This window comes from Canis lupus, chromosome 21 (genome assembly GCF_048164855.1).
Source record: "Canis lupus baileyi chromosome 21, mCanLup2.hap1, whole genome shotgun sequence".
Lineage (NCBI taxonomy): Eukaryota > Metazoa > Chordata > Mammalia > Carnivora > Canidae > Canis > Canis lupus.
This window is the reverse complement of record NC_132858.1, coordinates 54,242,093-54,254,912: the sequence shown is the minus strand read 5'-3', so window position 1 is coordinate 54,254,912 and position 12,820 is coordinate 54,242,093. Positions and strand designations below refer to the sequence as shown.

General features: G+C 55.7%; 1 long non-coding RNA gene across 1 annotated transcript; it reads left to right on the top strand.

Annotated features, from left to right (window-relative positions):
• Nucleotides 1–2,502: 2,502 nt before the first annotated feature.
• Nucleotides 2,503–5,628, top strand: LOC140613551 (uncharacterized). Its single transcript, XR_012014542.1, has 2 exons — nt 2,503–2,854; nt 5,418–5,628. It is a non-coding gene; the product is annotated as an uncharacterized lncRNA (long non-coding RNA).
• The last annotated feature ends 7,192 nt before the right edge of the window (nt 5,629–12,820 follow it).

The following is a 12,820-nucleotide window of genomic DNA, read 5'->3' as shown; positions in this document are numbered from 1 at the left end:
CCCGCTCCCCATGGGCCCTGGAGGTTCAAGGCACCCTGAGCACCGAGAGTTGGCTCCGAGAAGTAAGAAACTCCCAGAGAGGAGGCGTTCGAGGTTAGGTCCTTGGGCGTGAAGGAAACCCCTGGTTTCCACCAAGTCCTGTTTCCCAGGCTCACCTGCTGGCGACGGGAGCAGGCTCTCCTTGCTCCTCCCACCCGCTCTGCCCGGCGTGCCCGGGGCTGTCTGGGCTCCGAGTGCGTGAGAGCTTTGCCACTTGCCTTCGCAGATAACATAAATAAAGTGTTGTCCAAAGCAGACAGACACTTGGGCAATTCCTCTGGAACATTCAGTCCCTGATGTTCCAGTAAATGGTTGCATCAGGGTGGACGAACATACAGGGTGCTAAGAACGCACTGAAAAAATGTGCAGGAGTGAGTCAGGGCCGATTAGCAAAGGGCGGAGCAGCCCCGCCCGGAGTAGGGCCCCGTGGGTCGTGGCCGGCCTGCTCTCGTGCCGTCGCTGACCCGGGCGAGGACCGGGGGCCGCTGTGCGCCCTAACTGTGCCGCTCGGTGGGACGCAGAGTGACTCGGAGGCCGCTATGCAGACAACCCAACGTCTCTAAGGGCTGCAGGGCGGGGGGTCAGGGGTTGGGATAGAGGGCTCCAAGAGTCAGGGATGAACCTGTGCTCCTGCCCTCTCTCCCCCGCCAACGGCACAGGTGCTGCTGCAAGGTGGCGGCGCCAGGCGGTGCCTGAGCATTGCTGTGCCGCGGTGGCTGCAAAATTAGACAAAATTAACACAGAGAAAATGCAAGATGTGACTGCTGCAGTTCAGGGAGCCAGCTTCGGGGGCTTCCTGGTTACCACATGATGGGGCCACTCCACGTCCTTCCACCTGTAGGCCCCTGGCGTGGGGGGGCAGCCCGCAGGCCCCTTCTGACCCTTCCGGTCCCTCCACGTCTGCAGCCACCTGCCCCCAGCACGGCAGCCAGCCGTGGAGTGTCCCTTTCCGTGTCCAACACAGCACGTGTCCCGAGGCCCGGGGGGGCTCTGGGCGCCGGGCAGGGGCCCGAGTTCCCTCTCTTACAATGTGAGCGATCCCACCGCCTTGCCCGCAGCATCGGAGGGCGGCCAGGGAGGTCCTGGGGGCATCTGTGCACAGACGACAGCGGGCCATGGCTCTGGCTCGTCAGCACAACGTAGTAGGAATGACCAGACGCCTGGTTTTGCTCACGCCAGTGCTGGGGCGGGGGTGGGGGGGGTGGGATCCCTTGGGTCTGTGGCCCGGCCTGCTGTTCCCACTCCTATGGACGGACCTTCGGGACTGGCCCTGTCGGATTAAGCCCAACACGTTCCGTTGACCCTGGTGTTACCGGGTTCTCACTCACGGCGTCGGGCCCCGCACCTTTCACCTCTTGGTTGTCTCGGGGCGCCGGCTGTCATGCCTTCAGAACCACTTACTGAAAAAAAAAAAAAAAAGGAACCACTTACTGAACCGATGGGAGGTTTGGGGCGAAGCAGCCCCTGCAGAAAGCGCCTGGCGGCACCGGGACCCAAAGAGCACGTGCAGCAGCGCAGAGCTCCGGTGCAAACCCGGAGGCCCCACAGGTGGTGCCCAGTCTGGGGGGCCAGGCCCTGGGTTGTGCTTGGCCCCCGCCCCTGTGCCCCGCGGCCTTCCAGCCCCATCAGCCTGGCCCACAAGTCTGCCTTCCAGCCGAGCACCGCTTATGAGCGCCGCTCTCCCTCTGGGGTCCTGCTTTTCCTTCCACTCAGGTTCGGGGATTCCTGATCACCTGCCAGACCTTTGCTTCTAAGAAGAGTGACTTGTCTCAGCTGTTTCACATGATTTCTTATTATTTTGAGCAGTCGTGGGGGCGCCCGGGGGGATCCAGGTACTCCAGGCTGCTGTTAAGGAGGCAGGAGGAGCCCCTCACGTCTGCAGAACTTACTGTTCCTCCTTAAGCCTCAGTTTCCTGGGATGCCTGGGGGGCTCAGCAGTTGAGCATCTGCCTTAGGCTCAGGGCATGACCCCGGGGTCCCGGGATCGAATCCTATGTGGGGCTCCCTGAATGGAGCCTGCTTCTCTCTCTGCCTGTGTCTCTGCCTCTCTCTCTCTCTGAGTCTCTCATGAAAAAATAAATAAAATCTTTTTTCAAAAAGCCTCAGTTTCCTCATCTGTAAAATGGGGACAGCCAATCCCACTCATGCTGCAGGTGAGGCGTCTGGCACCCCTCCCTGCCCATCACTAATATCAGATTTTCAGATCTTTCAGTTTACAAAGATGTACAATTCTGCAAGCTTTGGGAGAGATCATTGCCTCCTTCCCTGAAGTGCAAAAGAGGAGCCGTGGTGGCAGCAGGCCCGTTCCTGTAAGGCACGCTTCCCGGGGGCAGCCAGCCGATCCCGGGGTCTTGCTGACACACATAAATCAGAAGGCATCCGAGCACGTGCAGAACGGGCACACCTGTTCAGCGCTGTAAAACCTTCCCAGCTGCGCTCGGCTGGCACTCGGGTCCTGCCCAGGCACAGACTCCGTTTCCTGTCCCCAGTGGACACAGGGTGCCCGGGACGCAGCTGTCACCTGCCTCAATCCTGCTCGTTCTCCAAGAGCAGCTCTGGTGTGAACAGTCTCGCTTCACAAGCCTTCACAACACCCTGGGCCTCACCTGCCTTTTGCAGCTTCTGTGTGAATTGATTCCCCCCCCACCTTCCGTCTCCACACTGGTCCAGAGCAATCGCGCAGGAGCTCCGGGTGTGGAGGAAATGCGCTTCCCCGTGACGGCAAGGTGTGGGGTGAGCAAGGACGCACGGAAGGACCTTGGTCCACAGCAAGGGGAGCAGTGCTTTCTGCGACTCTCCTAGGAGCAGCGGTCGGGTGAGTTTCGCACCTGCGTAAAGTCCAGCCAGTCCCTGTTGCGTAGGTCCATGTCACCCCGAACCCAACCCAAACTGAGGTCAATTCTGGGGGTCTCTCATCAGCCATTTAACAATGACCAAATTCAGTCAGGAACACTAAAAATGACAGCAACAAAGAGCAATCAGAAAAAAAAGATAATATAATAATGATAATAACAGCAATTGGCAAGCAGGCCAGAGCCAAAGAGTTCACAGAAGTCCCAAACCCTCCATTTCCATATTTGCACAACACGTTTATTCTAACCCCGAACCCTGAGACCCTGAGGCACGGGGAATGAGATGCAGCAACGTAAGACGAGCTGCTCTGGGAAGAGCCGTCTCCCGAGTCCACCATGAGCAGAAGCAGGGGGTGGTTTCCTGGTCTCTTGTGGCTCGGGGACCCGGAGCTGCACGTTGGTGGCCTGTCGGGGTCACCTCCTGAGTGCCGTGGGGGTCGCGCGGACGCTCCCTGGTGTTGGGCAGCAGGGCAGCCTGGCCCCTGCCGGGGCCCCAGGGGCTGTCGCAGGGATGGTCCTTCTAGAAGGAACGGCTTCGTTCACAGTCACCCTCTGACCCCCGCTGGCCTAAAAGATCAAAGACAATAACTCGGGGACTGGCCTTTTCTTCCTGGCTGTCCTGGGCAGCGTCCTGACGGCAAGAGCACCTTGGCCATGGGCATTGCGCATCGCTGGAGACGAAGTCGTGCAGCCGAGGGCTCACAACTGGTCAACGGCTGGGCCTGCCTCCAAGTCCGCGCCCCGACCTGTGGGCTGGGTCCCCGTAGCCGGAGGCTGAGGCTGCAGAGCACTGTGTACTCCCACAGGCTCCCCTGCCTGCCTCCCGTATGGCAGGAGGGCTGAGGCCTGTCCGTCCAGCCGTTCCGAGCACTGACTGTGCGTCAGAGGCGCTGTCGGAGGCCTTGGGAATTAAATACGAGCAAGACACAAGAGGTGGACGGTGCGAGGCATAGCATGCCCATAACAGGGGAACAAGAGGGTCGACGGTGCCACGCTCTCTGGCCCAGGGGACGCGAGGCAGGAAGGGGAGGGCTGCTGGGTGCAGGGCCAAGCCCACAGAGCCTGAGATCGATGGAGAAGGGGAGGACATCAAGCGCCGGCCCAGGAGGAGGAGGATGGCGACCAGCAGCCACGGGAGGTGTGTCCAGGGGCCCTTGGGGGCAGCCAGCGTGGTGCGTTAGAGCAGAGCTTCTCAGCACCCCTGCATTAGTCAGCTCGGGCTGCTGTAACAAATAGCACAGGTGGGGGGGGGAGGAATTTATTCGCACGGGGTTGGGCGGCAAGACGGAGGGCGGGGCTGGTTCCTTCCAAGGCCTCTCCCCTGGCGTGTCCTCAGCAGGTCCTCCCTCTGCGTGTGTCTGTGCCCAGTCTCCTCCTACTATCAGGACACCCGTCACATTGGATTGGGACCCGCTGCAATGACTGCGTTTTAACGGAATCACCCCCTTTGGAGGCCCCGTCAGTAAACACTGTCGTGTTGGGAGTCAGGGCTTAAGCTTTCGAATTTGCGGGGAGCGCAGTTCAGTCCGTGGCGCAACCTGAGGTCTCGTTACAATCCAGATGGCCAGGCACAGCCTCTGAGGCCGTAGGTGTCAGTTGGGGTCTGAGAATCCGCATTTCCAGTCAGTTCCCAGGTGCTGCTGCTTGTCCGGACGCCCAACTGTGAGGAACCCTGCACAGTGACCGAAGGTCCCCGAGGTGGCCCCAGAGCGAGCAGTGACCAGCAGACAGATGGGGAAGGGACCTGGCCCTGGCCTGCGTGTGCAAACCCCGGCTTCACGTCCTGTTAGCCCCGTGACCTTGGGGAGTGATCTAAATGACCTTAACCCTCGAGCCCTGGTCATGCATGGACGGCTGCCAGGGGCTTTCGTTAGCAGGAACAGAGGGCGTCCAGCCTGGGCAGGGGGCTCCCCCCACTGGAGACCCTGCAGAGGAGTTACACGCATCACCCCGGGGACCCTTCCCGCCTTGTTCCTGTGGCTCCGCCTCGTGAAGCCCTGGCCTGGTCCCAGCCATGCTCCTGGGGGGCAAGTAGGAGAGAGGGGCCCACCCCATGGTCACCTCCTTGACCTCCGCAGGCAGCACACGGTGTCCAGGGCCGCAGATGCTGGCTGCTTCTCGGGGTGGCCGCTCAGGCCGCCTCGGGCTGGTTTCCAGGCTCCGCTCTCTGGGGGAGCCACCAGCTGCCCCTCGGTCCTTCCGTCCTCTGCAGGGGGGCGAGGTTTGGCCTCTGCAGACCTGGGGAGGCTGAGATCCACACCACGAAGGCTTCTTTGAACCCAGATGACTGGTCTTTAAGGAGGCACAGGGGCTGAAGGCCAAGGGGGGGCTGGGTTCAGACTCCCCCAGTTCCGCTGCGACTGCTCTGCGTCAAGCGGTGGTTTCCCCATGACGGGGGTGGAGGATGCCCAGGCACAGGGCCAGCCCCGAGAGGCCGCAGGGCATCCTGGAACTCTGGGGGCACACGCCTGGCTGCACTGCGGATCAAGGCAGGACCCCTCTTTTTAAAATAACTTTCATTTGCAGGGACGCCTGGGCGGCTCAGTCGGTTACGCCTCCGAACCTTGCCTGCAGCTCAGGTCATGACGTCAGAGCCGTGGACTGAGCCCCGCGTCGGGCTCCGTGCTGGGCGTGGGGCCTGCTTGAGGTCCTCTCTCCCGGTCCCTCCGCTGCTCACTGTCTTTCTCTCTAAGGTACTAATGATGATAAAATAAAATTCCCTGTTATTAGGAAATCACTTCAAAGCTGCAAAGTCATATATGAAAACAGGAATAGCACAAGGATCCTTATCCAGAGTCCCCCGTTGTTGACATAAAAAAAAAACTTTCTTAAATGGACTTTTAAAAATGTCTCAGATATCATATTACAAAAACTGTACTGCAAGGACTTGGGCTCGTCTCTGAGCCCCTCCTGGCCTGTGTAAGAGGTGGGAGGATGTCACAGAGTCGACGCTGCAGCGGGGGAAGCTCCGTCTGGCTCCCACGGGTGGGCGCGGCGTCGGGGCCGTGGATTTGCAGCTCCAGAGGAGGCTGGGGCCCTTGGGGCTGAGGGGGGCCTGGGCCAGGAGAGACTCCTCAGAGCCACACTCCAGGGCAGACGGCATTTCCCTCCGGGACAACTGGCCTAGTCGGTATTCCCAAGCCCAGAAACAAGACTCAACCTACTTGGACTGATCCGTGTGTCCCGAAATTCATAGGTTGAGGCCCTAACCGCCCCCCACATGTGACAGCGCTGAGAGGGGAGGCCCGTGGGAGGTACTTAGGGTTAGGTGAGGTCGTGAAGGTGGAGCCCCGCGATGGCACTGGTGGCTTCACAGGAAGGAGAGAGGGATGACTGTCCACGCCCTGGGGACGCAGCAGGAAGAAGGCGCCTTCCAGCCATGCGGGCTCCTGGCCCCGGACGCCCCGCCTGCAGACTGGGAGAGGCTGGCCCCTGCGGGGTGGGGCCCCCTGCGGCGCCCTGTCATCAGCCCGAGCAGGCTGCACTCCCTCCTGCCCACCAGCCCCAGCGATACGGAGTTAATTCTAGAAAAGCCCATGCTCCTCCCCACCTCCAAGGCTTCACCCCCAGAGCACGTCCCCCCACCCCTGCCGTCTTGTTTCCTGCCTGTCACTTCCTCGGAGGCCTCGCTTCCCTGGGCACCCTGAGAAGATGCCCCGATCGGGGGGGCTCTTCCCTCCGCTCATGTTTCAGGGCAGAACCTGAGCAAAGCGTGGAGTCCCCTAGCTCACGTCCCTCCTCGACTCAGGGCTCAGGCATGGGCTCCTCGTCCCTGCCACGCCCTGGCGACTGGCTGGTGCAGGTGCCCCCAGATCCCAGATGGGCGGGGGTGCGGAGTAGGCCGTGCTCCCTGGGTGGGCTGTCGGGGTGGGGGTGCCGGGTGGGGACTCGGGGAGCTGCTGGCTCAGAGCGTGAGCTGGGCGCTGGCTGGGATTCCAGGTGGGTGTCACCACCTGTACTGCACACCTGCCGTCCCCAGGGCGGCCTGGCGAGGGGAACGTGTCAGTGTGCCCAGCTCGCCACAGAACAGCCAAGTTAGCCCCCTGCCTCCCGCCCCCTCCCTCCCACACCTGCTCCTGCAAACCGCCTTCCCCTGTCACCTTTCTGAAAGCCAAGCTCAGGTCTGTCTTGGGGAATCCAAAGCCATCCCAGGTTCTTAGCCACAGAGGACTGGAAAGGAGACCCGTGGTTTAATTTATGTGCCTCGAACAAGCACTGGAGTCTTTATTTTTTTTTGAGATTTTATTTATTTATTCATGAGAGAGAGACACACACACACAGAGGCAGAGACACAGGCAGAGGGAGAAGCAGGCCCCATGCAGGGAGCCCAACGTGGGACTCGAACCCGGGACCCCGGGATCACGCCCTGGGCCAAAGGCGGCGCTAAACTGCTGAGCCACCCGGGCTGCCCTACACTGGAGTCTTTAAATAGCAAGTTTGATTTTTTCCCCCTCTTTCATATATAGGATGACAAGCTCAAAGGAAGTTACACAGGAAGATGAGTGATTTGCTTTTCCTCTATATATTTCTGTAATTCCCCAGGTTTTCCCTAATGACTCTACATGATTTTTACAGTCATATAAAAATAAAGGTCATTTCTGTACAAAGGCCCTAAAGTTGGAGCTAACAGTATGGGCAAAGCTGATTTTCCTAATAGCAGAATTTCCTTAAAGAACATTATTGACTGGGATCCCTGGGTGGCACAGCGGTTTAGCGCCTGCTTTTGGCCCAGGGCGCGATCCTGGAGACCCGGGATCGAATCCCACGTCGGGCTCCCGGTGAATGGAGCCTGCTTCTCCCTCTGCCTGTGTCTCTGCCTCTCTCTCTCTCTGTGTGTGACTATCATAAATAAATAAAAATTTTAAAAAAAAGAACATTATTGACTAATGATATAAGACTTTTCAAGGGAGGTTTGCTGGGATATCCCAGAGGGGCAAGTTCCCCATTAAATCAAGGACAAAGTCAGACCCAACAAGCTGCTCCTTTAGTTCCTGGGCCCAGGGAAGGGCACTTGTCACCTCCATGATATGAATGAAATGACCCAAGAAGGGTCCCTGGGCCCCGTGGGCTCCAGGACTTGGAAATCTCCCCCAGGACATGAAACCCTTCAGGATAGAACATTTTCGTTGCAAGAGGTCCCCACAGAAGTGTCGCTATCTGGATGGAGCCCTTGCTAAGCTTCTTCAGCTACTGATGTCTTAGTGTCATTGAAATGATTGGATTTCCTTTTTTAAACAAGATTCCACCAACATGATCTTGCTGGTGCTGGGGAGGGTGGGGGGCGCTGGAGATGTCGTTCAGAATCCGAGTCCTCTCTGTGACCAGGAGCGCCCTGGCTCGAGCCTTCCCGTGGGTGAGCCAAGGGCTTCTCCTTTCCTTGCTGTCCTCTGGCCATGACACACAGCGGCATTGTGTGCACACCCATGTGCCAGAAAGTGTAATTCAGTAGTCAAAGGGGAAGGACTTTAGGAAGAAGGGATGGGGGTGGGAGGAGGCTTGAATTTCAAACCGAAAGGACACCTGCCAAAGTAAGATGACACAGAGGACACTTGAACAATTTCACCCAGATTGACCTACTCTTGCATTTCCCCTCTTGGCTTTATCGTCTGCTCTCCGTTTTGCCCAGAACCAGTTGAGAGCATGCTATGCACACCTCGGCCCCGAGGACGCGGTGCACACGTCCCAGGAGGAGGGACGTTCCTCTGGGAGCCACACAGGGCACCCACCTCGCTGTGTGGGAGCCAACACAACACTCAGCTACCTCGGCCTTCCTTCCATTGCTGGCGCCTGCCCGGCGATGTCTGTCGGGCAGGCGGGTCCCCTCCAGGAGAGTGCCAGGTCAGGGACTACATTTTCTGGTCGTGGCTCTTTCTCCTCCAGTCTTCCCTTGTCTTTTATAACTTGGACACTTTCGAAGAACTCAGTCCCAGCCCCCAGCCTTTTTCCATTTTAGTAGAACAGCCCTCATGTGGGCTTCGGTTGATGCATCCTTGCGTCTCTGCACACTTATTTCTGGCCCTGAGGGTTAAGCAAGAACCCTCCCTTCCCCCCCACCCCATTAAGTGATAAGTCAACATACTTATTATTGGCGTGGACTCCTACGAATCCCATTTTCCCTAGTGGTTTATAATTTATTGCCACGTCTGTTTGTTCGGGGGCTCCTTGGTGACGGAGGACGGGCCAGTGGGCGCCCTTCCCGCTGGCTCCACTCGTCCTGGTGACATGTCCCCTCCTTTGTTGGAGCTCTTCCTCCCTTTCCAGGGGAACAGGCTGCTCTGGGCTCCACCTACTTTGCTCCAACCTGGAATCTGTTATTTCTCTAAGGAGCCCTGGTTGCCTTGGAGACCAAAATTGAGCTCATGTGATTGGATAATGTTCTCAATACTTCTAAGGTGCCTTTCTTTCTTGTGTGGACAGAGCCAGGCCCCCCGATTTAAGTCCATCCCTTCAAGGTCTTTCTCTTCTTTGCCCAGGTCATGTCTGTGTGTCCTTCCTACCACAGTGGAACCCTAGGTCCCATGGATCCTGCACGTTCATTCCTTTGCCTAATCTTATCATAGATCAATTATCGTTTCAGGATAGCTTTCCCCATACCACAGCAATGGCTAATAGGAATTCAGGATTTCCCTGCCATTCTTCATTCTCCTTCCCACCTCCCCAGCAACCCCCCCAAAAAAAAACCGAGAGAAATTTAACAACAAATTATAGTAAGAAATAGGATACAAGTGAAGTAGGAACATTATCCCCCAATTACTTCTAGTTTGATCCTAATTTGCAAAGGAATTAAGCAACCAAAGTGGACAAGAGCGAGTGTGGGTTGGCGGGAGGAGGGAATGGAAATACATTGTAATAACCGGCCAGCTCTCCCCACAGTAACCAAGAGCTAACTTCACTATGGAGATGGGGATAATGTTTTTCTCTGCCAGGAGAATAACTGGGATTGGCTATGTAAGAAAGAACTTGGTGCTCAAACATGGACAGAAATACATATAATAAAATTCAGAGTGGGGACAAGGACGCTGAGTCTAACTGTTGAAGTCCTACGCTGGGCACACAGATGGGTTCTCTTTTTCTCCCCACCTTTGCAAGGTGTCAAGGCGGGGATGGCTTGATGCTTGCTGTTCCACATCACCTGGCTTTCTCTCTGAGTCTCTCCAACGTACTAACAGGTTGTGAGATCCAGTCATAACTGCAACAGCAGAGCAGCTCCCAGAACCATCAGACTCATCAGATAGGCAGCCATTCATGTAGAGAACAAAGCTTGCTTTGCACATATTCTCATAAACCTTATTTGTGTCAGACAGACCTATTTTCCACTTAGACACCCTGTATTTTAGTTGAGAGGTGGCCCCTTGTCTTTACGTAATGAGCACTAGCCTGAAATTCTACATCAAACCCACAGAAGGGTTTCAAGCAAGAGATGGCTTGAGTGGATTTTTCTATCAGAAGGACATGAGGTAACCCAATACCTTTGCCCGACTCCCCTATCCATCTTTCCACCTGTCCAGTCATTCAGAGCATGTTTAATATTTAGAATCTGCAAAGGACCAGGCTATGGCAGGGGGCTGGGCAGACAGGAGTTGTGCACAGTGAGGGCTCCCCCTACCCCAGAGGCAAGGGAAGCTGGGAAGGTGGGGTGTTCTTTGAGGAAGTAATGTTTAAGCCAAGTCCCTGATGTTGAGTAACGGGTAATCCACCCAACAAGAAGGAAGTGTGTTCTGCAGGGGGAAGAGCATGTGGAACAGAGGATGGAACAGCGGTGAAGGCCTGGGGTGAGGCCAAGGGAGCCAGGAGCCTCGGCTTCCCTCCCCAAACCCTCACTGGAGCCTCTAGACCACAGCACCCACATCTGACCTCTGTGGGGGTGGTGGTCACAGGGTGGTCGAACTTCTTACATGTAGCTGCCTTTCTCCACAGTGAAGGACCCACAGAAGTCAGGTGGAAGCTTCACAGCCTTTTATGACCCAGCCTTGGGCATGACATAGCCTCACTCCCACCTGACTCATTTGTTGGAACAGCCCCAAGCCCACCCAGGTTCAAGGGGAGGGACGCAGGTCCTACTTGTCCACGTGGGAGTGTGAAGGCACCAGAGGAATGTTACAGAACTGCCAGAGTCTGCCTTCTGGTCTCCCGTACCTCTAATCACACATCATTTATATTCCTTCCTTCAAGAAAACCCACTTCCTTTCCTTGCGAGCCCCTTACAGCCCTTCCATTATAGCATTAGGCTGCAGCCTAAGGGCTGGAATCTCATCTCTTAAGTGACACTCAGGTGTGGTGAGGTTCATCCCATGCAGCTCCTGGGATATAGCTCCTCAAGGCACTTTTCCTGACGTGAGCACCCATGAGGTCCAAAGTGATCTACGCCCCCTTTGCCCCACATGTGATCACAGGAGCGGAATAGGATACCTGCTTGCAGTGGATGGTGAGTGGTGGACCCCCCACTACTACCACCAAAGATGTGTCCCACTCCTAACCCCTGGAACCCTTATTTGGAAAAAAAAAATCTTTCAGGTGTAAGTAAGTTAAGGATCTCAAGATGATATCATCCTGGATTTAGAAAGGTGACAGATACCCTCATGTGAGGAAGGCAGAGGGACATTTGAGAGGCAGAGACACAGAGAAGGCCCTGTGAAGACAGAAGGTGAGATGGGAGTCCTGCAGCCCTAACCAGAGGAGCACCTGGGGCCACCAGAAGCCAGATCATACCTGGAAGGACCTGCTTGGAGACCTCTGGAGGCACCCCTGCCATTACCTTGATTTTGGACTTCAGGCCTCCAGAAGTCTCTGCTGATTAAAGCCACCCTGTTTGTGGTAATCTGTCACAGCAGCTCCAGGACACTATATACCCTGCTCTCACAGTCCACTCACAGGGAGGCCTGAAGGCCCCGGCTGCCACTGGAGCTTGAGCCTGCCCCCTTGCCGTGATTCACGGCAGCGCTTGACTCTGCCATCTGGGGCCTCAGCTCAGGCCAAGGTCATCCTTTCCTCTCTGGCCTTGTTTGGGGTGGATGCATCTTTCAGATAGCCCTCTCTGTCACAGCTGGGGGTCCCACATCTCCTTTCACTTTCCACCATCCCTGGCCCTTCCAGTCTAAGATGATACCATTCCCTTCTCTGGTTATTCCAACCATGCCAACTGCAAAGTATGAAAACAAAGATCCTGAGCATGAGCTCCTAGCTCGGAGCTCAGAAGGTAAAATGGAGGTGAGCACAGGTGTTAGTATCAGCTACTTAATTATACTTAGAAATTTTTCATTAAAATTATGTCATCTTTTTTGTTTGTTTGTTTTTAATTGTGGCAAAATCTATATAACATTAAATTTCTCATTTTAACCATGTTTACGTCCACAGTTCGGTGGCATTAAGTACATTCACCTTGTTGGGCAACCACCCCTACCATATAACTCCAGAATTATTTCTTCTCAAAGTTAAACTCTGTACCCAGTAAATAATGACTCCCCATCACCCGCTCCCAGCTACCGGCAAGCACCATTCTGTTTCCTTTCTAGTAGAAGTGGAACGAGACGGTGTCTGTCTTCCTGTGACTGGCTTATTTCACTTCTCATAAAGTTTTTGAGGTTCATCCATGTTGTAACGTGTCAGAATTTGCTTCCTTTTTCAGGCCAAATCCTATTCCACTGTATGCACCTGCCGCATTCTACTTATTCCCTTCGTTCATCAATGGACGCTTGGGTTGCTTAGAGTTTTGGCGATTGTGAAGACTGCTGCTCTGAACAGGGATGTACAAATACTTCGTCAAGACCCTGGTTTCAATTATTTTGAGTTCATATCCAGAGGTGGGATGGCTAAATCATATGGTTATTTGATTCCTAATTTTGTGAGGAGCCACCATACTGTTTTCAATCATGGCCACACCATGTGACAGTCCCATCAGCAGTGTGTAAGGCTTCTGATCCAAGCACGTG